This window comes from Thalassophryne amazonica, chromosome 19 (assembly GCF_902500255.1).
Source record: "Thalassophryne amazonica chromosome 19, fThaAma1.1, whole genome shotgun sequence".
Taxonomy (NCBI): Eukaryota; Metazoa; Chordata; class Actinopteri; order Batrachoidiformes; family Batrachoididae; genus Thalassophryne; species Thalassophryne amazonica.
Genome location: NC_047121.1, coordinates 14,056,755 through 14,081,139, shown reverse-complemented (window position 1 = coordinate 14,081,139; position 24,385 = coordinate 14,056,755).

The following is a 24,385-nucleotide window of genomic DNA, read 5'->3' as shown; positions in this document are numbered from 1 at the left end:
CCAGTCCAGTTGAAGATTCAAGCTTCTCTACTTCCATGGAGAGTGGTACCAAGCACATGACGCACCACTTCTCCCAGGTATTGAGAACATAGCCCACAGGATAGGTTACATCTGGGCACGCAGGGTCACCCAGCCCTGATTTCCTTGTTAAAAACATGGTGTCAATAATGTGGTTCTTCAAAAAAAAAAAGTTCAAATAATTCATAGTCTGGTGAAGTTGGGACTTCTGAAGGTTGAGGCAGAGATAGAAAAACACAGAAACACAGGAGCAGCTGCCCTGCCACTCCTGGGTCTCATCTCGCACCTTCCCTGGTTTGGGGACCACCAGGCGGGGTGGCTCGTCCATCTGAATGAGCCACACTACCGGGATGGCTCGTCCATATCCGGCTGCCTGGCCCCCTGTCCTCCCCCACTGGTTTGTTCTTCCCCTGGGCTTCCGGTGCTCCTCCAGGACTGCCCGCCTCCCCCTGTCTCGTGGTTTCCCTGGTGCCTCTGCTGGGTCTGGGAGTGGGACACAGGGCCCTGTGGGCCCGGTGTGTATGGCCCGCACCCTGCATCGTGCCTCTAAATTCCGTTGGCTACTTGGGGTTGGGCCTCACATGCCACACCCTTTTAATGCACTTCACCAGCTAGTAGATGCACACACATGATATTAGTTATAAGTAGCACATTATAGGGTTCATATAGATTTGCGGTCAGGTGTTGGGGATGGGTTTGCAGGGCAGTCTGTGGCACAGCTGTGCGCTGCAGCCTCCCACAGCAATCTCCATCTGCCAGTCCTGCCCTGCCATTTTAATGCACATACTTTATTTCCACACATTTAGTAAACACATTCACTAATTTAGAGTCGGGGTCACAAGGCAGTGGTGAGTTTGCAGGGCAGGCTGTGGTGCAGCGGTGGGCCACAGCCTCCCACAGCAGTCTGCCACCTGCCGTCTCCTGCCCTGATTTTAATGCAACACTTTATCTTTGCTCATTTAGGGGGTTGCACACATCAAGGGAGATTAATTATAACAACTATGGTGGGGTTGGTAAGTAAGGTGAGTGTGGCATGTGGGGTTGGCCGTGGGTGGCTGGGGATGTCTGGGGCTCTGGCATGGGGTGTCTGCCTTGCTGGTTCTGCTGTGGTCTCGGGGCCCTATTATGGGGCTTGTAGGGCCCAGGGTCCCGTGGGCCACGGGGGAGGGTGGAGGATGCGGTGGGGCGTGGGTATTGGCACTGGGGGGTGGATGGCTGCTGAAGGGTTGGGGCCATGGTTTCCGTGGGGTGGAGTGTTGCCCCGCCTCACTTGGGCAGTCTCCTGATCTTGGGCTTTGGTGTTTTGGGTGGAGTCCAGGGTGGGGGGGTGGATTGGGGGCTGGGAAGAGTTTGGGGTGTCCTGCTGGCTGTGCTGGGGGAGTCTTAGGTGTTGGGGGAGCCTTGTGGGCTTCCTGGCCCCGGGTATTGGGTCTTGCATCTTGTCTGGGGGCCGGACCCCACTCTCATATGGCTTGGTGGTCCCTGCCCATGATTTGGGTTTAGTTGCAATGGCTCCTTTGGCCCCCATCCATACCATTGCTCGCTCCTCCCTTTGTGGGTTGTGGTCTGGGTGGTGTGGTTCTGGGGTTCCCTCTTTTTGTGGGCCCATGTTGCCATGCTGTGTGGTTCCCTTGGGTATGGTGTTGCTTCCCGTGCCTCTGTGGGGGGGGGCAGTTGTTGTCCGGACAGCCAGGTTGTTACGCAATAGCTCTAAAATCAGAAAGGTCTTGTCTCAGAGTGATGCTGAAAAACTAATTCATGCATTTATTTCCTCTAGGCTGGATTATTGTAATTCATTATTATCAGGTTGTCCTAAAAGTTCCCTAAAAAGCCTTCAGTTAATTCAAAATGCTGCAGCTAGAGTACTGACGGGGACTAGAAGGAGAGAGCATATCTCACCCATATTGGCCTCTCTTCATTGGCTTCCTGTTAATTCTAGAATAGAATTTAAAATTCTTCTTCTTACTTATAAGGTAATAATCAGGTCCCATCTTATCTTAGGGACCTCGTAGTACCATATCACCCCAATAGAGCGCTTCGCTCTCAGACTGCAGGCTTACTTGTAGTTCCTAGGGTTTGTAAGAGTAGAATGGGAGGCAGAGCCTTCAGCTTTCAGGCTCCTCTCCTGTGGAACCAGCTCCCAATTCAGATCAGGGAGACAGACACCCTCTCTACTTTTAAGATTAGGCTTAAAACTTTCCTTTTTGCTAAAGCTTATAGTTAGGGCTGGATCAGGTGACCCTGAACCATCCCTTAGTTATGCTGCTATAGACGTAGACTGCTGGGGGGTTCCCATGATGCACTGTTTCTTTCTCTTTTTGCTCTGTATGCACCACTCTGCATTTAATCATTAGTGATCGATCTCTGCTCCCCTCCACAGCATGTCTTTTTCCTGGTTCTCTCCCTCAGCCCCAACCAGTCCCAGCAGAAGACTGCCCCTCCCTGAGCCTGGTTCTGCTGGAGGTTTCTTCCTGTTAAAAGGGAGTTTTTCCTTCCCACTGTAGCCAAGTGCTTGCTCACAGGGGGTCGTTTTGACCGTTGGGGTTTTACATAATTATTGTATGGCCTTGCCTTACAATATAAAGCGCCTTGGGGCAACTGTTTGTTGTGATTTGGCGCTATATAAAAAAATTGATTGATTGATTGATTGATTGATTCGTTGGGCTGCCCGGGTGGCTCTGGTGGCTGCCTTTTCTGGCCCCTATGCCCTTCCGCTGCCCTTTCTCTCCTGGTTTCTCCTGGGGCCCTGCACCCTGGACCCATTTCTGTCTGTTGCATGCAGTCAGCCGTATGGCTTCTGACATGCCAGAGTGGTCATATGATTAGGTTCTCTACTTTTGTCTTGGCTCACCACACCAGCCACAGTAGTGATTGGATATTTAGCTGTGATCTGGGTCTCTGTGTGTGGATGGTTGTGTGTTTGTGGCCATCACCACAATTCAGTTTTGGGTGCTCTCAAGGGGATCAAGACTCTGGTGTTCTAGATTAAGGTATGGATGCTCACTAATTAGACAACAGACTGTTGCTGTCACTACTTGTTCATGTGTGGTTGTTTGTCCTGGTAAGTTGCATGGTTGGGGCCCCCTCTCCTCGGTGTCTTACTTCTCATCACTTCACAGTTATTGCCTTCACCACTTCACACATTCTTGTCTGTCTTTGTGTTGTTTTGGTGGTCAGCCCTTCCTGATAGAAGTTGTCAGTTGGCTTTGAGTAGGATGGTGTAGGCTGATTGGGAAGGGTGGATGAGGGTCACACACGCACACCATATTCACTCACACATTACATACCTTCTGTCTTGCAAGAATAAATTGCATATATGTGTATTAATGTACATAAATGGTTCTGCAAGTGTGGCATTTACCATTACTATACAACCCCAATTCCAATGAAGTTGGGACATTGTGAAATGTAAATAAAAACAGAATACAACCTATATTCAACTGAATACACCGCAAAGACAAGATATTAAATATTCAAACTGATAAACTTTATTCTTTTTGTGCAAATATTTGCTCATTTTGAAATAGATGTCTGCAACACGTTTCAAAAAAGTTGGGACAAAACACTGAGAACACTGATGAATGCTCAAAGAACACCTGTTTGGAGCATTCCACAGGTGAGCACGTTAATTGGAAACAGGTCAGTGTCATGATTGGGTATAAAAGGAGCATCCCCAAAAGGCTCAGCCTTTCACAAGAAAAGATGGTGTGAGGATCACCGCTTTGTGAACAACTGCGTGAAAAAATAGTCCAACAGTTTATGAACAATGTTTCTCAATGTTCAGTTGCAAGGAATTTAGGGATTCCATCATCTATAGTCCATAATATAATCAGAAGATTCGGAGAATCTGGGAGAACTTTCTACATGTAAGCGGCAAGGCCAAAAACCAACACTGAATGCCCGTGACCTTCGATCCCTCAGGCACCACTGCATTAAAAACCGACATCATTGTGTAAAGGATCTTACCTCGTAGGCTCAGGAACACTTCAGAAAACCATTGTCAGTTAACACAGTTCATCGCTACATCTACAAGTGCAAGTTAAAAGTCTACCATGCAAAGCGAAAGCCATAGATCAACAAAATCGAGAAATGCCGCCACCTTCTCTGGGCCTGAGCTCATTTGAAATGGACAGACACAAAGTGGAAAAGTGTGCTGTCGTCTGATGAGTCCACACTTCAAATTGTTTTTGGAAATCATGGACGTCGTGTCCTCCGGACAAAAGAGGAAAAAGACCATCCAGATTGTTACCAGTGCAAAGTTGAAAAGCCAGCATCTGTGATGGTATGGGGATGTGTTAGTGCCCATGGCATGGACAAGTTACACATCTGTGATGGCACCATCGATGCTGAAAGGTACATCCAGGTTTTGGAGCAACACATGCTGCCATTCAAACGTCTTTTTCAGGGACATTCCTGCTTATTTTAGCAAGACAATGCCAAGCCACATTCTGCAAGTGTTACAACAGCGTGGCTTCATAGTAAAAGAGTGCGTGTACTAGACTGACCTGCCTGCAGTCCAGACCTGTCGCCCATTGAAAATGTGTAGCACATTATGAAGTGCAAAATACAACAACAGAGACCCCGGACTGTTGAACAACTGAAGTCGTACATCAAGCAGGAATGGGAAAGAATTCCACCTACAAAGCTTCAACAATTAGTGTCCTCAGTTCCCAAACGCTTATTGAGTGTTGTTAGAAGGAAAGGTGATGTAACACAGTGGTAAACATACCACTGTCCCAACTTTTTTGAAACATGTTGCAGGCATCCATGTCAAAATGAGGAAATATTTACACAAAAACAACAAAGTTTATCAGTTTGAACATTAAATATCTTGTCTTTGTGGTATATTCAATTGAATATAGGTTGAAGAGGATTTGCAAATCATTGTTTTCTGTTTTTATTTACATTTTACACAACGTCCCAACTTCATTGGAATTGGATCTCTTCCCCTGACACCAGTTGCTAGAGGAACTGGATTGCTTTCTTTAAAACTTTACAATGGGGGGGCTTAATGCCATGTTGTCACATGTAGCAGAACAGAACACTTGTCTGAGATGTTACATGTCTTCATCAATTTTTTGGCATAACAAGACATTATCCAAATATGGCACACAGCACTCATCTCTAATTCCCTTTAAGACTCCCTCCATACATTTCTGAAAAGCAGGTGGTGTATTTGTCAACCCAAATGGGATCCTCACCCATTCTTAAAAGCTTTTCGATGTCTTGACACTGTCCAACAGATCCTGAACTTGTGGCAGTGGGAGGTGATCTAATATTGTCTTGTGGTTGAGCTCGCGGAAATCAACACACGGGCGCAGAGTGTTGTCTTTTTCACACACAGAAACGCACACACACACACACACACACACACACTACTGGAGAGGAATGGGTTGACACTAATTTTTTGATCCATCCTCTGTCCAAGAGGTTTTGAACGTACTCTTTTACCTCTATACAGGGACCTTGGAATGCAGTTGTATCTTTTCTGAACTGGTGTGTTTTCAGTTGTGTTGATTTTTAGCCATAGCCCAGGAATGCATACAATATCTCCTTCCTCATGGGCAAACAAGTCCGACTGTTCATAAAGCATCTGTTGTACTGGCCCTTGATCATGTTCTCGCAGTTGGTCTAAACTGACATTCAGGGATTGTTAAGTTTCTTTTCCCTCACTGGGTCCATCAACAGCAGAGTTCATGTGAGTGGAGAAGTGGAGAGGACTATTATGTTAGTCTACTGGCTTCTCAATGGTTGGGAGAATCTTTAGAGGGTTCCTTTCTGAAATTACTTCAGTGAGTCCAAGTACAGTTTATGGATGCAAGAAAATGTCATGCTTTATTGAGTTCTGATCAGCATTTTTACTAGTTTGGAAGCACCAGCAGGCACACTGAGAAGCGCTGGGAACAACTCCAATCCATCCAATAAGTTGCATTTTACAGCACCAATGTAACCTGCATCACTTTGCCCCATTTTGGGCTCAAACTCAGTCCTCCGAATGGGAGGCAGGCACTCTAACCATAAGATTAAAGCCCATGGGCTCTACTGTTTGCTGCCAGAGCATCTTTTAGCCTTGGGGAGTGAGTTTTACTTAAGTTCTTCTGCACAGCACCACCTGCCAGTGTCCGTTACATAAGGGTCCTATCCCACTGGGCTGCGACTACTTGCGACCAGCATTTGCAATCGCAAGATTTCACAGGATTCTCGTGGATTGATGCCAACTTCTCGCATGAGTCACTAGGTGTCATTTGCTTGTCACTTGAATTTTTAACAGTTCAATGTTGGCGACAAAGCCCCTCGGGAGTACTCGGGAACTCATCGCAGGTGTTGCAAAGCCCCCTGATGAAGTCAAAGAATGATAAGAGAACTTTGTGAGGGGTTGACAATGCATTAAACTACATTTTGAGTGATTGGAGACAAAATGATGATCTGACATTACTTGTGGGAGTCATGCACGAGCGGCACTGGGAGCACACCAAAATAGCAGAGATGATCGGAGAGAGACAGTGCTTCTAAAAGTACAGAGGAAGTCCGACAGCCACTGCTTAACTGCTAACTCATATTTATGTGTGATCGGGGCTGGACACACCTGTCCACAGCAGCTGGGATAGTTAACACAGCCAACGATAGTTAAACTATAACTTTTTGGAATCTATCACCAGACAAATAATGTGGTGCACTTTTCAACATAATTAGAGGATGTTTATGTTTTGACCCCTGTATAATGCTTCACTGACCCTTTACCTGGCTACAGCTACCACTTTAGGATGGCCATCATACATTTTTGTGTATGCCATGGTATACTGAGGCTAAATTGTAAGTGGTGTTTTGCCACCTTAAATTTTAAACATTACAGAAGAAAAAGAGTTTATTATAAGTCCATTGGCCATTGTAATCCACAGTTTATCTCAAATGATTGTCATTGTGATAACAAGGAGTACTTACAAAAAAAGGGGGAGGGGTAACTGTAAAGGACATTTATGTTGATTTGTTTGCTACATAAGGAAATTTTAACAGTGTAGCAGTATAAATCTGAATATAAGAGTAGCAGAGGTAACCTTGAAGATACCCCACAGTCTTAATCATCTGAAAGTAAATAATAAGAACACTGACTGTGTTCATCACACTGAGAAGGACAATTATGATGAATAATCAAATAACTGATGCTGTTGGAATCTTGTGTGATAGCGATGAGAACATTCTGCACACTAAACTTGGAATGTAAAAGTTTTTAAATCACATCCAGCGATTTCCATTGAATGTTTACTAACCCAGCATGAGTTCTTGGTTTGTACGAGGTCTGTCCAAAAAGTAACGGACCTTTTTATTTTTTTCAAAAACTATATGGATTTGAATCATGGAACTGCTCATGGCGCGGGCAAAAAAAAAAAAAAAAAAACACCTCCCTGTTGGAAACCATTCAGAAGATTCAGACGGCTTTCGATAGCTTTCAGTCGAGTGAGTATCCGAGAAATTGTGTAACAGCTGGACATGCCACAACATGTCCTGTGAGACTTCCAACACAGAGGTGTTTTTTTGTTGTGCGCCATGAGCGGCTCCGTGCCGACGCGCGAAATCCTCCGCACGTCTTTCATTACAACATCTCCTGTAACAGTGGAATGTGCCGCAAAATTGCTATGTCCAGCTCTCTTGCAATTTCTGTGGTAGTCACACGATGTCCCGGATGAACACAGCGTTCAGTTTAGAAATGATCTGGTCGTTCCAGCCTGTCGATGTCCGCTCTGTGCGCCGCGCGCCCTCCACCATTGTGGGCCGTCTTTAAAAAGGTTTTAACAGTCCTTAATCCGCGTGATGCCGACAGAATCTTCACCGATATCCATCTGAATCTTTCAAATGGTTTCCAACTGGCTGTCTCTAACAGTTTCTGAAAAAAAATTTCATGGAGCAAAGCAGCAGTCTCTCAGCCATTTCCCAGACAAAACAAATCCGACAAGGGGGGTGGACCAGTGCTCACTCAAAGCCTGCCCACAGGCGAATGACAACCAACAGGCGTGAAAAAACTCACGCATGCGCACGAAGGTTCAAGCTTGGCTGATGCAATCACACGTGAGTCAAATCCATATAGTTTTAGAAAAAAATAAAAAGGTCCGTTACTTTTTGGACAGACCTCGTACATTGCACAATGTGCACTGGCTGTCAAGTTTAGGTATCTTGGGGTCTTGATTCTAAACTGCCTACATTATCCCAAATATTTGCTCGCCAAGTAAGATTCCAAGCAGGTAGTCCATATTTGAAAAGAAACCCTGTTATTTAGAAATCCACTCTTGGTCATCACTGTCATGGGGTCATGGGTCATGTTTTGGTGTTTAAGATGGATAGAATAGAAGAATAGAGCCATTAATATCATTGTACGTATATACACTCAACAAAAATATAAATGCAACTCTTTTGGTTTTGCTCCCATTTTGTATGAGATGAACTCAAAGATCTAAAACTTTTTCCACATACACAATATCACCATTTCCCTCAAATATTGTTCACAAACCAGTCTACATCTGTAATAGTGAGCACTTCTTTGCTGAGATAATCCATCCCACCTCACAGGTGTGCCATATCAAGATGCTGATTAGACACCATGATTAGTGCACAGGTGTGCCTTAGACTGTCCACAATAAAAGGCCACTCTGAAAGGTGCAGTTTTATCACACAGCACAATGCCACAGATGTCGCAAGATTTGAGGGAGCGTGCAATTGGCATGCTGACAGCAGGAATGTCAACCAGAGCTGTTGCTCGTGTATTGAATGTTCATTTCTCTACCATAAGCCGTCTCCAAAGGCGTTTCAGAGAATTTGGCAGTACATCCAACCAGCCTCACAACCGCAGACCACGTGTAACCACACCAGCCCAGGACCTCCACATACAGCATGTTCACCTCCAAGATCGTCTGAGACCAGCCACTCGGACAGCTGCTGAAACAATCGGTTTGCATAACCAAAGAATTTCTGCACAAACTGTCAGAAACCGTCTCAGGGAAGCTCATCTGCATGCTCGTCGTCCTCATCGGGTCTCGACCTGACTCCAGTTCATCGTCATAACTGACTTGAGTGGGCAAATGCTCACATTCGCTGGCGTTTGGCACGTTGGAGAGGTGTTCTCTTCACGGATGAATCCTGGTTCACACTGTTCAGGGCAGATGGCAGACAGCGTGTGTGGCGTGGTGTGGTTGAGCGGTTTTCTGATGTCAGTGTTGTGGATCGAGTGGCCCATGGTGGCAGTGGGGTTATGGTATGGGCAGGCGTCTGTTATGGACGAAGAACACAGGTGCATTTTATTGATGGCATTTTGAATGCACAGAGATACCGTGACGAGATCCTGAGGCCCATTGTTGTGCCATAAATCCAAGAACATCACCTCATGTTGCAGCAGGATAATGCACGGCCCCATGTTGCAAGGATCTGTACACAATTCTTGGAAACTGAAAATGTCCCATTTCTTGCATGGCCGGCATACTCACCGGACATGTCACCCATTGAGCATGTTTGGGATGCTCTGGACCGGCGTATACGACAGCGTGTACCAGTTCCTGCCAATATCCAGCAACTTCACACAGCCATTGAAGAGGAGTGGACCAACATTCCACAGGCCACAACTGACAACCTGATCAACTCGATGCGAAGGAGATGTGTTGCACTGCATGAGGCAAATGGTGGTCACACCAGATACTGACTGGTATCCCCCCCCCCCAATAAAACAAAACTGCATCTTTCAGAGTGGCCTTTTATTGTGGGCAGTCTAAGGCACACCTGTGCACTAATCATGGTGTCTAATCAGCATCTTGGTATGGCACACCTGTGAGGTGGGATGGATTATCTCAGCAAAGGAGAAGTGCTCACTATCACAGATTTAGACTGGTTTGTGAACAATATTTGAGGGAAATGGTGATATTGTGTATGTGGAAAAAGTTTTAGATCTTTGAGTTCATCTCATACAAAATGGGAGCAAAACCAAAAGTGTTGCGTTTATATTTTTGTTGAGTGGACATATAACAAAATTTGTCCTCTGCATCCTAATTACAGTTAGACACAATCCAGCCACTACGAGCAGTGGGCAGCCACAGTCCTGTGCCCGAGGACCAACACCAGATGTAGAGATGCTGCCTTGGTCAGGGGCCAAGAAATGAGCAGACCCTAAATAAACATGTTTTTTGGTTGTGGGAGGAAACCAGAGTGCCCGGAGGATTATTCTGACATTCCTTCCATGTTCATTTCATGTAGCTTAATTTCCTGTTCCTGGCCTCCTGGATTCACTTGTCTCTGAATGTCCGTGTTTGAATGTACAGTAGTGTTCAGAATAATAGTAGTGCTATGGGACTAAAAAGATTAATCCAGGTTTTGAGTATATTTCTTATTGTTACATGGGAAACAAGGTACCAGTAGATACTCACAAATCCAACAACACCAAGCATTCATGATATGCACACTCTTAAGGCTATGAAATTGGGCTTTTAGTAAAAAAAAAAAAGTAGAAAAGGGGGTGTTCACAATAATACAACCCCTGGCAATAATTATGGAATCACCAGCCTCGGAGGATGTTCATTCAGTTGTTTAATTTTGTAGAAAAAAAAAGCAGATCACAGACATGACACAAAACTAAAGTCATTTCAAATGGCAACTTTCTGGCTTTAAGAAACACTATAAGAAATCAGGAAAAAAAAATTGTGGCAGTCAGTAACGGTTACTTTTTTAGACCAAGCAGAGGGGAAAAAAATATGGACTCACTCAATTCTGAGGAATAAATTATGGAATGACCCTGTAAATTTTTATCCCCAAAACTAACACCTGCATCAAATCAGATCTGCTTCTTAGTCTGCATCTAAAAAGGAGTGATCACACCTTGGAGAGCTGTTTCACCAAGTGGACTGACATGAATCATGGCTCCAACACGAGATGTCAGTTGAAACAAAGGAGAGGATTATCAAACTCTTAAAAGAGGGTAAATCATCACGCAATGTTGCAAAAGATGTTGGTTGTTCACAGTCAGCTGTGTCTAAACTCTGGACCAAATACAAACAACATGGGAAGGTTGTTAAAGGCAAACATACTGGTAGACCAAGGAAGACATCAAAGCGTCAAGACAGAAAACTTAAAGCAATATGTTTCAAAAATTGAAAATGCACAACAAAACAAATGAGGAACGAATGGGAGGAAACTGGAGTCAACGTCTGTGACCGAATTGTAAGAAACCGCCTAAAGGAAATGGGATTTACATACAGAAAAGCTAAACGAAAGCCATCATTAACACCTACACAGAAAAAAACAAGGTTACAATGGGCTAAGGAAAAGCAGTCGCGGACTGTGGATGACTGGATGAAAGTCATATTCAGTGATGAATCTCGAATCTGCATTGGGCAACGTGATGATGCTGAAACTTTTGTTTGGTGCTGTTCCAATGAGATTTATAAAGATGACTGCCTGAAGAGAACATGTAAATTTACATCATCAATAAATGCACAAGTTTACGCTGATATTTTGGACACTTTTCTTATCCCATCAATTGAAAGGATGTTTGGGGATGATGAAATCATTTTTCAAGATGATAATGCATCTTGCCATAGAGCAAAAACTGTGAAAACATTCCTTGCAAAAAGACAGGGTCAATGTCATGGCCTGCAAATAGTCCAGATCTTAATCCAATTTAAAATCTTTGGTGGAAGTTGAAGAAAATGGTCCAGGACAAGGCTCCAACCTGCAAAGCTGATCTGGCAACAGCAATCAGAGAAAGTTGGAGCCAGATTGATAAAGAGTACTGTTTGTCACTCATTAAGTCCATGCCTCAGAGACTGCAAGCTGTTATAAAAGCCAGAGGTGGTGCAACAAAATACTAGTGATGTGTTGGAGCGTTCTTTTGTTTTTCATGATTCCATAATTTTTTTCCTCAGAATTGAGTGATTCCATATTTTTTTCCCTCTGCTTGGTCTAAAAAAGTAACCGTTACTGACTGATTTTTGCCAGGGGTTGTAGTAGTGTGGCATTCAGTCAGTGAGTTTGTCAATTTTGTGGAACAAACAAGTGTGAATCAGGTGTCCCCTATTTAAAGATGAAACCAGCACCTGTTGAACATGCTTTTCTCTTTGAAAGCCTGAGTAAAATGGGACGTTCAAGACATTGTTCAGAAGAACAGCGTAGTTTGATTCAAAAGTTGACTGGAGAGGGGAAAACTTATAAGCAGGTGGAAAAAATGACAGGCTCTTCATCTACAATGATCTCCAATGCTTTAAAATGGACAAAAAACCAGAGACGCGTGGAAAAAAACAGAAAACCATCAAAATGGATAGAAGAATAACAAGAATGGCAAAGGCTCACCCACTGATCAGCTCCAGGATGATCAAAGACAGTCTGGAGTTACCTGTAAGTGATGTGACAGTTAGAAGACGCCTGTGTGAAGCTAATTTATTTGCAAGAATCCCCCACAAAGTCCCTCTGTTAAATAAAAGACATGTGCAGAAGAGGTTACAATTTGCCATAGAACACATCAACTGGCCTAAAGAGAAATGGAGGAATATTTTGTAGACTGATGAGAGTAAAATTGTTCTTTTTGGGTCCAAGGGCCGCAGACAGTTTGTGAGATGACCCCCAAACTCTGAATTCAAGCCACAGTTCACAGTGAAGACAGTGAAGCATGGTGGTGCAAGCATCATGATATGGGCATGTTTCTCCTACTATGGTGTTGGGCCTATATATCACATACCAGGTATCATGGATCAGTTTGGATATGTCAAAATACTTGAAGAGGTCATGTTGCCTTATGCTGAAGAGGACATACCCTTGAAATGGGTGTTTCAACAAGACAATGACCACAAGCACACTAGTAAACGAGCAAAATCTTGGTTCCAAACCAACAAAATTAATGCCTCACAGATGTGAAGAAATCATGAAAAACTGTGGTTATACAACTAAATAATAGTTTAGTGATTCACAGGATTGCTAAAAAAAAAGCAGTTTGAACATAATAGTTTTGAGTTTGTAGCGTCAACAGCAGATGCTACTATTATTGTGAACACCCAATTTTCTACTTTTTTTTTTACTAATAGCCCAATTTCATAGCCTTAAGAGTGTACATATCATGAATGCTTGGTCTTGTTGGATTTGTGAATCTGAATCTACTGGTACCTTCTTTCCCATGTAACAATAAGAAATATACTCAAAACCTGGATTAATCTTTTTAGTCACATAGCACTACTATTATTCTGAACACTACTGTATACCTTTATAACCTCCATTAGAACATTCTCCCTTGTCAGATTCTTTCGGTTTATAAATGCTTTAGGGCCCCTTCACACATAGTGTGAATTTTGGATGAAGTGCACACTTGGTGCGCATGATGCAGGAATCGTGTGCAAACCATGTAATGTCGTCCCTGTCGCCAACGCCTCATACACTTGTTGCTACAACTATTTGTGTACACAAGCACCTGAAAGACAAAGTGTGCGCTGTGTGAACCCATCGCACCCTCTCACAGCGCGTGCATGAACTCTCACACTGAGTTCGTGCACTCCTACCCATCGGCGCGATGTTTCATGCACTAATTTTGAACTGTTTTGAGCTGCTTTGCTGTTTTCATCCAAACACTGTCCAAACTTCGCACTATGTGTGAAGAGGCCATTACGCTTGTATAAACACATGCTTAAACACTTGGGATTCCAGCGAAGGCAGTCACATCTTCTCCTCTCTCCTCTCCTTTTGTGTTTTTCTCTATCTCTGCCCCAACCTTCAAAAGTCCCAACTTCACCAGACTGTGTATTCTTCAAACTACATTTGGAATAACCATGGAATTGATAAGCTGGTCTCGCAATGCAATTGACTCCATTTTTGTCAACAAGGAATCAGGGCTGGGCGAGCCTGAATGCCAAGATGGAACCTATCCTGTGGGCTATGTTCTCGACCCCTGGGAGAAGTGGCACATCGCGTGCTTGGTACCACTCTCCATGGAAGACGTTGAGGATTTATTCTTATTTGCCTTTACGGTAGGTGGTCTTTTGCTGCCCTGGCCTACTAGAAAAATTGGCAAGACGGCTGCTACCAAAACCACAACCCCGCATCTGTCCATCATGATTAATGAGGTGGGCAAGGCAGTACAATCTCAGACTGCATTAACTTTTGAACTTAAACACAAGTGGAACCCATCTTGGAGCAATTTGTCTGCCCTGCAAAGGAATTAATGTTGGAGACCAGTGAATATTCACAACTGATTTGATCGTTTATTTAGTCCCCATTAGTCCCCATAGTCAATTGGATCTAGACGGTATAGAGAGGCCGTATTGGAATTCTGTCTTTCTCTGCCAAACACAGCAGCCTTATCAGCTATCGAAGGTCAAAATGCCCCGCTGTTTTCCTCCAGAAGGATTTCAATGGCCTTGGTGAAGCATTTGGCTCCCTCTCCATTTGCCCTCCCCTAAAGACTCTAAACACACACGGACAGAGACTGATATGAGCTCATCTACACACATGATGCATGCCCCCCACCCTTATCCCTCCTTTATGTTTCTGTCCCTACCCCTGCCCCACCCTGGCCTCCGCTCTACCACTCCGGGAGGCCATGCAGCATAGCTGCAGCGCCCCCCCCCCCAGCTCAGCTGTGTGAGACTCTGCTGTGGCCTACACTCACTTTGCCTCAATTCAGATGACGGACTGCTTCAAACTTTATCGTACAGAAACAAATCAAATGTATATGTGCGGTTGTTTTAATTCTGATATGTGCCATTATTACGTTCAACCAGTAATAATTGTGGATTAATTGCTGTATTTCTGCGGTAATTGGGTGTGAAGATAATTTTGTTGCACTTGTAATGACAATAAATCATCATTCATTCATGCTTTCTCGCACTTAGATTTCCAGTATATTAAATCTTTGTTTCAGACCCTCATTGCCAATTCAAAGCACCTGGGTTTTTGCCTTTCATCTTGGATTTGTTTGCCTGGTATCTTAAATCTGTAGTGACCTACTGTGGTGACTCTTATATTGTAAATAATATTTGGTCCAAATAAAAGGAGTAGCACCACAGGTCAGGTCAGAGCCAACCATTAAGTCAGATAACCAGTCCATCCACACCTCTCAAAAGTAACCATCTATCTTCTGTAGGTAAGTAATATATGGGCTTCCCTTTCGCCTTCAGCATCACAATACGTATAAAATATCTTAGTTTACTTTACAACAAACAGACATCTGTATGATCTCATTCTTCTGATTTGTTTTAAGGTATAGCTATGTGGTATGTCCAGGAGAGAGAATTAAAGGGAAAGAGAGACTATCTAAAGTAAAACAAAAGGTTATTATACAGTTTCTCTTGAGAAACGTTAAGGCCCCTTCACACCTAAGTAGGAATCAGGGTGAATCACGGCGAAACAGTCCGAATGAGCAAACCCCAAAAACACTGAGCTGATGTCGGGAGGAACACACGGTCGGGAAGGCGTGAACGATCCCGCTGCGACGGAACACAGTGCAAGCAGCTGCAACGTGTGGAACCACATCACGCCGCTGATGTGGAGAAAAATAAAAATAAAAACCATCTGGAACATGTGGAACTACATCGCGCACTGCTGTGGAGAAACAAAAAATAAAAACTCCACACCATAAAAAACCACGGCAATGTCCAATTTTTAATCCCTCTTATCGAGTGGACAATACAAGTATTATCCCTCTGTGCCTCTGTATATGACCCATGGTCACAGACGTACAGTCATGAAATGACATGAATGAAGGAGTGCACTCTCATTATGTCCAGCCAGGTATATACGATGTACTCGTATTATATACTCATATAATTACTACAATCACCGGACACTAATAGATTAGATATTGGTGTATAGTGAGAATCACTGGGTTGATATAAATAATAAATAAAAGGGGACTCAATACAGAACCCTGCGGTAAATAACGGTGGTTAAATAAAAATACATGGCACTCGTGGGGTTCAAACCTGCAGTTTACAAAAGTTCTGATTAACAGACAGAAACTTTACCACTGTGCTACCATCGTTGTCTTATAACAGGAGCGTAAAATGCCTAAAAACAAAAAGGATATAAATGTTTTTTTTAACAAGAGAAATTGGACAATGTAGACCAAGAGGAAGTTTTTGTCATCTTTTATTACGGCGAAAAAAGTGCCGTAATAACTGACAAAACAGCATTTGTTACGGCGTATTTTTGGTGATACGTGACTGAAAGTGGTGTATTTGTTGCACTGTTGACTTGTAGTCCTGTGGCGTGCTGCTCATAGGACAGTCATGTCGGGCCAGACACACATGTCCTGTCAGACAGATGTGACATTCAGATCACTTGCTGCGTGACCACATGATCTGATGCTCCGTTTCACCTGGGATAGACTGTCAATGTGCGCGCCGTGCGCTCGTTCACTGCAGCCCATCGGAAAAGCAATATATGTTTTTATGTATGTCCACGTGAGGACAGCAAGCAGACACATGTACGTCACAGTGGACAGTTGTAAGGCCATGTCCGTCAAAACACAGTGCATGTTCCCCAGCCGTGACGTCCAGAACTGGAGATCTCAACAACTGCTGCTGTTGGCAGCCACACCCCCTGTCCGTTCAGTGCAAAGACCAACGTGTCACTCTCTGTTTATGTTATGTTTATGTGTTATGTGATCATTTTGGGTTATTTTGTTATGTAATTGTGTATGTAGTTATTGTAGTACTTTTTATATACCTGTCCTGGCAGTGGTCTCTGTGTTTTTAATGTGACATGTCGTGTGCACTGAGCCGTCATTTGCAGCTGTTAGTGAGTCTCTGGCTGGCGATCAGCTGTGAGGTGGCTCACTGTGCTGTGTGCTCGCAGACGTGGCTGGCCAGTCCCCATCTGTAAGTGCCCCCCACCCCCACCCCCAGCACACCACGTGTGTTGCAGGAGGGGGGTGCACAAAATACACGCATGACACGTGTTGTGGGGCACGCAACGCACGTACGGCACCATGTGTTGAAGGGGGAGCCGATACTCTGGCAAGCCACATGTGTGTTGCTTTGCAAGGCCACGAATTTCGCATCCAGCTCAAAAGTAGTCCTCTGCTCTCTATTTTGATACTAACAGTGCGAATGGCACCACATTTTCTAAGTGTCCAGCGAGCGCTGTTGGATGTTTGCATGTGTAACCTGGAATTTGGCCGACACCTGCTGTGAGAGGGATCGAACGGGCTCTCACAGGGCATGCTGTCTTTCGGCCACTGGTGTGCACAAATAGTTGTAGAGACAGGTGTACGAGGCGTTAGAAGTAGCTTAGATTTTTCATGAATGGCATGCAATTCCTCCTTTGTGCGCTCGTCGGCTTCACTCGTGTTATGTGTGAAGGGGCCCTAAAGTCTGCTTGTCTCCAGAAAACAAGTAAACTTTGTTTCTGATCTGGATGGCTGAGAACCTATTTAAAATACACACTAAAATTTTAAACCGGTGAGATGACAAGTTGTATAAATTAAGCAGATGTATGCCCTTTAATAACTGCTTTTCTACTTGAATACATTTTTAAAAAGATAATATCATCCTAATATTACTAGTGTAATCTAGTTTTAAAGTGTAAAATTCAATACCTCAAATTGTGAGTCACAATTTGAGCTTCTGAATGAATGAAAGAATAAATTGTTAGATGTTTACTCTCCAGTTCTGATTCATAATTTTTTGTGAATTCATATCAATGCCAGAATTTAATTTTTGCAAATTCTATGAACAGGCTCTCAAACACTAATAATAAGAGGAATGTTGTGAAAGTGTCGTGACACGGACCCACAACAGGGGGCGTTAATGAACGGACAATGGATAAGCCAAAAAGTAACAATTTAATGTTGTGAATCGCACAACAACGTACAGACAATAACAATATGGTGGACTGTCAATCATACACCAGGTGACGTGTGGGCAGGCTCGACGATAGAAGACGCCTGGAGAGAGAAGAGCTGGATCCCCACACAGCTTCCAACACCAACGGAGCTGAAGAACACCGGAGCCGCCAAGCCCTGCGCCCCAGGTGGCCGCTGTCTTCAGCAGTCAGACCCGGTACTGCTGGCAGAGAACAGAGACAGTCCAGATGAGTGTGAGTTCGCACACTCAGTAATCCCACAGTCTGTATTAAGTAAAGGAGGGAAAACCTCCACCTCCAATCACACACACTCGTGCAGCTCCTGGTCAACCACTTATCTGAGTTGGGGTGTGAGGCGAAGCCGTCGCTGTCACACCAAACGCCAATCCTCCAGATAAGGCAACACTCCAGGAAAACAGCTGCAATAGAAGTTCAAGTTATTACACACACAGTGTTAGTCAGCAGAGAAATTACCTGAATGGTAGTTGATTTCTCGGCGAGGAGGTGGAGTTGCAGTCCGGTCTTTGTAGTGGTGGTGATGGGTGACAGCTTGTGTTGATTAATGACAACTGTCACCTCCAGCAAAGCCAACGCCCTCTCGTGCTTGAAGCCCGCACTTCAAGCAGGGCGCCATCTTGTGGTGGTGGGCCAGCAGTACCTCCTCTTCAGCGGCCCACACAACAAGGAATGTCAGAGAACGACACAGCACTCTCCATTTACATGCTATTCAAAGAACAAGTGGAGTGAGGGAACATATCCTGATATGCCCACTTCAGTTGGCACACATATGCTGCCAACAGTTGAACTAATACTATTGCATTCACTTAAAAGGACCATTTATCATCTCATAAAAACAGTTTAGGATGTATTTGCTGTGCATTTTAACAGGTACACATCAGAAAGCATGTACTGGTGGCTAATGTCACCTTATCCATCCCACTACCAAACTGTCTTGAATCCTAGTTGGCCCATCCCCACCTCCTGGTCTTTTCCAGTTGCCGGCGTCTTCAGCACTGGGCCCCCTGCAAGTGTATCATGATCATAGATGTGTGGCACGGCTCCCATACTCTCCCTAATTAACATTTGCTTAACAAAAAGGCACTCCAACAGTATCCAAAGAGCCTCCAAAGAGACATAGGACCAATGACAGTCAACTCTTTAGGTAACTGGTCAAAGCAGTCAGACTTTAAAGATTTCAATCTTCAACAAAGTTATCAGCATTGTGAAATGCCTTTGTTCTTCCCAGGCATTTCCTAATTTCAGAAACTGAGGAACCAGAGACATGAGTGTCATTACTATGAGATGTGAATCTTTCAACAACTTTGACACTTTCAGTGCATATGCACTTGTGACTGCTGAGCCTTGGAGGTTGTGGAATGTCTGGACCTTAGTCTTGATGCAGGACAATTGCAAAAACAGACATTACAGCTTTTCACACAGCTTCTCAATTGCCACAAACAGGGCATCTACTGATTCCACAAAGATCACAGCATCTTTCACAAGGTCAAGGTCAGGGAATGTGTCCTCACTGACAATGACACCTAAGTTGCTGAATGCCAAAACACCTACCCAATACTGAGTCCATGATCAGTGGACTGATCAAAGAAGAAACCAGAACATATCCCTGATGAACACCAGAATCAAACTGGAAATGTCAGAGAGTCTACCTTTTACACTGTGCTGCACTCACAGTACCTGATATCCAGCAACGTACTGCAAATTCCTAAAATTCTCAGAAAGTGCTACAGGGTAGCTCTAGGCAACCAAATCAAAGTTGCATCATCAGCTCAAACAGCTGTCACAAAACAGCACCTAAGCAAAAAGTCTGCAAAATAAAATATGAAAAAGTGCTTTCATCTGATGGTGGTGTGATACAACCACAGAAGGGTAACAAAAACACCCTGTGACTGAGAAATCATTGCGGCATAGCACTAATCTTTTGTAATGAATAAATGTCTGAACAGAAAACTGGATCACACGTGAATGATGATTTGTAAATATATAAATGTCAGTGTGTGTGTGTGTGTGTGTGCATACAGAAGTAATGCAATAAAATTGACAGTAAGAAATTAAATTCTGATTTTTTTTTTTCTCATTACCACTTGACCATATCAGGTTCCACTTGATTGAAAAATGTGTGCATGCATGTTCTGAAGTATTTGTGAGGTATTTCCATTTCTCACTGCACATTCTTCCAGTATAAACATCACTTAATTTGTGTGCGAAAGTGCATAGATTTTTTTTTACCGTGATTTATAAATGAGGAGCCAGCCAAAGTTATTGTCTTCCCAAAATGCTTATTCTAACTCCATTAAGAAGATTTACATTTGACCTGTGTTGTGCTGTTTGCACCCAAGATTACCCACAATCCTCTAAGAGTTTTAACATACCTTGGGCAGAGGTCAAGAAGGAAGTAAAATTTTGGTGCAGATCCAGATGTAGAGCAGTTAATTATAAGCAGGGCTCCCCTCCACATACACACACACACTTTCATCAACATGGCGAGATGGAATATTTTCAGCATTTTCATCTATGTATTTCTCATAAAATAGTAGCTACTCTCACACAGAGGGGATATCTATGGCAAGTTAGTGTCAGCCATTGCCATGCTATGCTTGCCACTCACATGCCTGTACTCACTGCCAGAACCAGCGACTGCTGGCATGTTGATCTCATGGTGATCAGTTGATTACTTTTCATAGTCGACTAGTCAGGTGCAGCTGATATAAGTTAAAGCAATATTTAATTAAATATGAAATTTAAATAAATAAATACCTTAAAAGGGGCACCACTTGTATACTGCAGGAACTTAGTCATGTTATGATCGATATTAATCAGTCTTTGATCTGAAAGTCATAAGTTCTGGGTACAACTGATTAATCATCTGTCTTTAACTGGGCATGAGACAAACAACTGGCATAATATTTACAGATGTAAATGGACTACATTTATATAGCACTTTTCCATCTGCATCAGATGCTCAAAACGCTTTACAATAATGCCTCACATTCACCACATTGTCAGGGTGCTGCCATACAAGGCGCTCACTACACACCGGGAGCAACTAGGGGATTAAGGACCTTGCCCAAGGGCCCTTAGTGATTTTCCAGTCAGGCTGGGATTTGAACCAAAGTCTCAAGTCTCAAGCTTAATCACTAGACCATCACAGATGTACAGGTATGAAGAAATGTGACTGAGATTATTACTGAGACAATATGTTGATCATGAGACATGAAAAAAGTGAGAAATAAAATGAAATATAGCACTAAATATTGAAAGTATTTAAATATAGAATGTATATAATATTGAATATTAGTAGGAATAAACCTGGTTGGAATTTAGCAGTGAATTTTGGGTTCACAAGTTATTGTTATTATTATTAAGAAAATTAACAAAGACAGCCACTTTGCATCACTGACAGCAAAGACAATTGGAACACTTGAAGGTTCACTTATCTGTGTCCTTTGGATTGGGTGTAGTGGAAAGGTCCGGTCTGGTTTCCTGATCAGCCTTTTCTGGCCTTCTTTGATTGACCTGCATTGAAGTAATCCCACCCTGTCTCCCAGATGACTACAAGGTGTGGATCTGGCTTGTTTTCCAAGCAGGACCAAATGTGATAGTTTGGCGGTTCCTTAGAAGTTTGGTTCCCCGACTGACCCAGGATGAAGGTTTTGGTGTTTGCTATCAGAAATGCTTTGACAGCTTCCAAAACATGTGGAAGATCAATGATCAATTTAAAAAGTCTTTGTAAAACTTCTGAAAAAGTTCAAGGCTTTGCAAAGAAAGTTGTGGAGCAAAATTAAAGCTAACGGAAAATACATTTGTAGACTTGTATATTTGCTCTTAATTTGAAAAACTGAGCTTGGAAGTTGTCTTCAACATGCAGAGGACTTGACTCGTGCTTTAAAAGTTATTAAAAACTGGTGCATCAAACAACAAAAGTTAAGGCACAAAAAGAAACACAATGAAACAAAAGCCACGAGCTACGACTAAGGACTTAGAAATGATTGAATAGAGGAAGAGTGGAGTGATTAGTGTTTTGAAAAATTAATGTCACCTGGGCAATTCCAGAACTTAATATATGTGTGCCAAGCAGGGGTGGTGGCCAAGTGGTTAATGCGCTTGGTTTCAGTTCAGAAGGTTCTGGGTTCAAATCCCACCCCTGCCACATTTCTCCATGTAATGTGGAGTTGCGTCAGGAAGGGCATCCGGCATAAAACCTGTGCCAAATCAACATGCAGATCCATCTTGGATTTGCTGTGGCGACCCCGAGTGCAAACAAGGGAGCAGCCGAAGGGACTTACTTTAACAATATATGTGTGCCACATTTGGTGGATATTCATTCCTTCATTTTCTTTTCCCGCTTACGGCAATTAAGAGTCATTTCAGCAGACATCGGGTGAGTACACCCTAGACAGGATGCCTGTCTATCACAGGGCCACATATAGACTCAAACTCATCCACACTCGTACACCTACGGTTAATTCAAAGTTTCCACTTCACTTAACCTGCATGTCTTTAAAAGTGGGAGGAAGCCACAGCACACTGAGGGAACCTATGCGACCATGGAGAGAACATGCATACTCCACATAGACAGGACCAGGCGGGAAGCGATCTCAGGACCTTCTTGGTGGAAGGCAACAGTGCTAACCACTAAGCCACTGTGCTACCTGATGAATGGATAATGGATTGGAAAAAAAAAAAATCTTAATTTTGACCTTTGACCCCAGTGACCTTGCCTTTATCCAAAATATACTCTTTAAGGACAATTCTGTGGTCATCCATTATGCATACAGTAAGTATGGTGGAAACTGGCTCAAGCACTTTGGAGGACTCGTGGAGCAAACAAACACAAACAGAGAAATATTTCTCAAAATTATACTATGATGCCAACATGGCTCAAAATAAAATTCACTCATCCTTATCTGTATCTGTCAGAGCCCAGAATTCCAGAATTGAATATGCAGTAGCTTTTCCAGAGTTATGTAAATTTTGGGGGCTGAAAGACTCCTGACTGACTCCATTAATTCTATGCATGCCCAATGGATGCTCACTTCTGGGAAAACTTGTAGTCCAATTTTTCTTTGCTTTGGTGACTTTGATTCTCATTCATCAAAGAACTGTTCAGTCCACTGGAGCATCCTTCACAAAGGTACACTCATTTGATGGCCAATGGAAGAGTGAGGAACAATGAAAGAATAGCATTTGAATATAGCCAATAACAAGCTTAGAGTGATGAAAATCCACCTCTTCATCACTGCTGTCATACAGGGGACAGCCGTATGGAAACTGTCACTTCACAGCTTGCTACTCTCACAGCACCCGGTAGGCATCGCCTTGCTCCTGAAATTAAAAAAGAGCCTTTGTGCACGATGTGTGGCCCTCCTGTGACATTGAGCTGTCTGACAGCAAAAACATCTCAACAGATTTGAGTTTTTTCCAGGCAAGTGACTCACAGGTTTGATCTCAGGAGGGTGAGCTCACACCATGGGCCTTCGAGCTCAATTCTGAACTGCCTCTGCCACAGGATATGATTTGTGAGATTTCTATTCATATCTCTTCTGGGATGTACCCCAAATCTGCTGCTGATATGAAGTGACAGTGGAGGGGAAAAAACAGGCTCACAAAGAACAACAAAACAACATCTGTTTTAGTCACTACAGTCACTTCTGCTCTTCGCAGGTATCCATTTCACTTCACTTTTCACACAAATTATAGGAATGGAAGCATGGAAATGTTTGGCAGAGATGGCAGTGGAGTTTTTAAACAGATTGTTTATGTTGTATGACAGACTGGGAAGTGAAACAGACTCACAATGCAATGAGGCAAGTTTAAAGAAAAAAGCTAACAGATTTATTGTAATGTGCAGCTGTTGTGAATGAGGTGGAGACCTGCAGGAAAAGACACTAGAGGACGGGCCACAGGTGCAGAAATCCAGGTGAACCAGCGGAGCAATTGGCAACTGGGGACTGTTTTTCTTTTCATGCACCCAGGGGCACCACAGGGATTTTGGGCCCCATGAAAAGAAATTTTACTGGGCCACTCTCCATATTATTTAGTCAGTATAATAACTGTATTAGGGGCCTCTCTGGGTCCCTGTCAATCATGGGTCCTTAGAATCTTTCTCCTTATTCTCCTCTTTTCGGCACCCCTGTGTACCCCCATCACAAAAAGCGCCCAATTTTCGTGACAGTTTTTTATTTTGCTATTCATAAATATTCCCCTTCTGCTAACTCTAACCATAACCATAGTGTTAGTGTCTACCCTCACCTAACCATAACCCCCCAGACCCCCATCACCCCACATTTTGTGTCCCCCATCATGAAAGTGCCCCATTTTTAGCCACCCCCCGAACCCATAGATTAATGTACTTTTCATAAGCCAGTGTCACGTCAGTTCATGAGACTGGGTTGGGAAAAATACAGGGATGAGCAAAATCAAAGAATAAGCCAGACTCAGAAAATGACAACATGAGGCCAGGTTACCACTTATGATGATGGGCATCGAGTCTCTTAGCATTCTGTATATAAGTGATGTTCGTGTGGTCGGT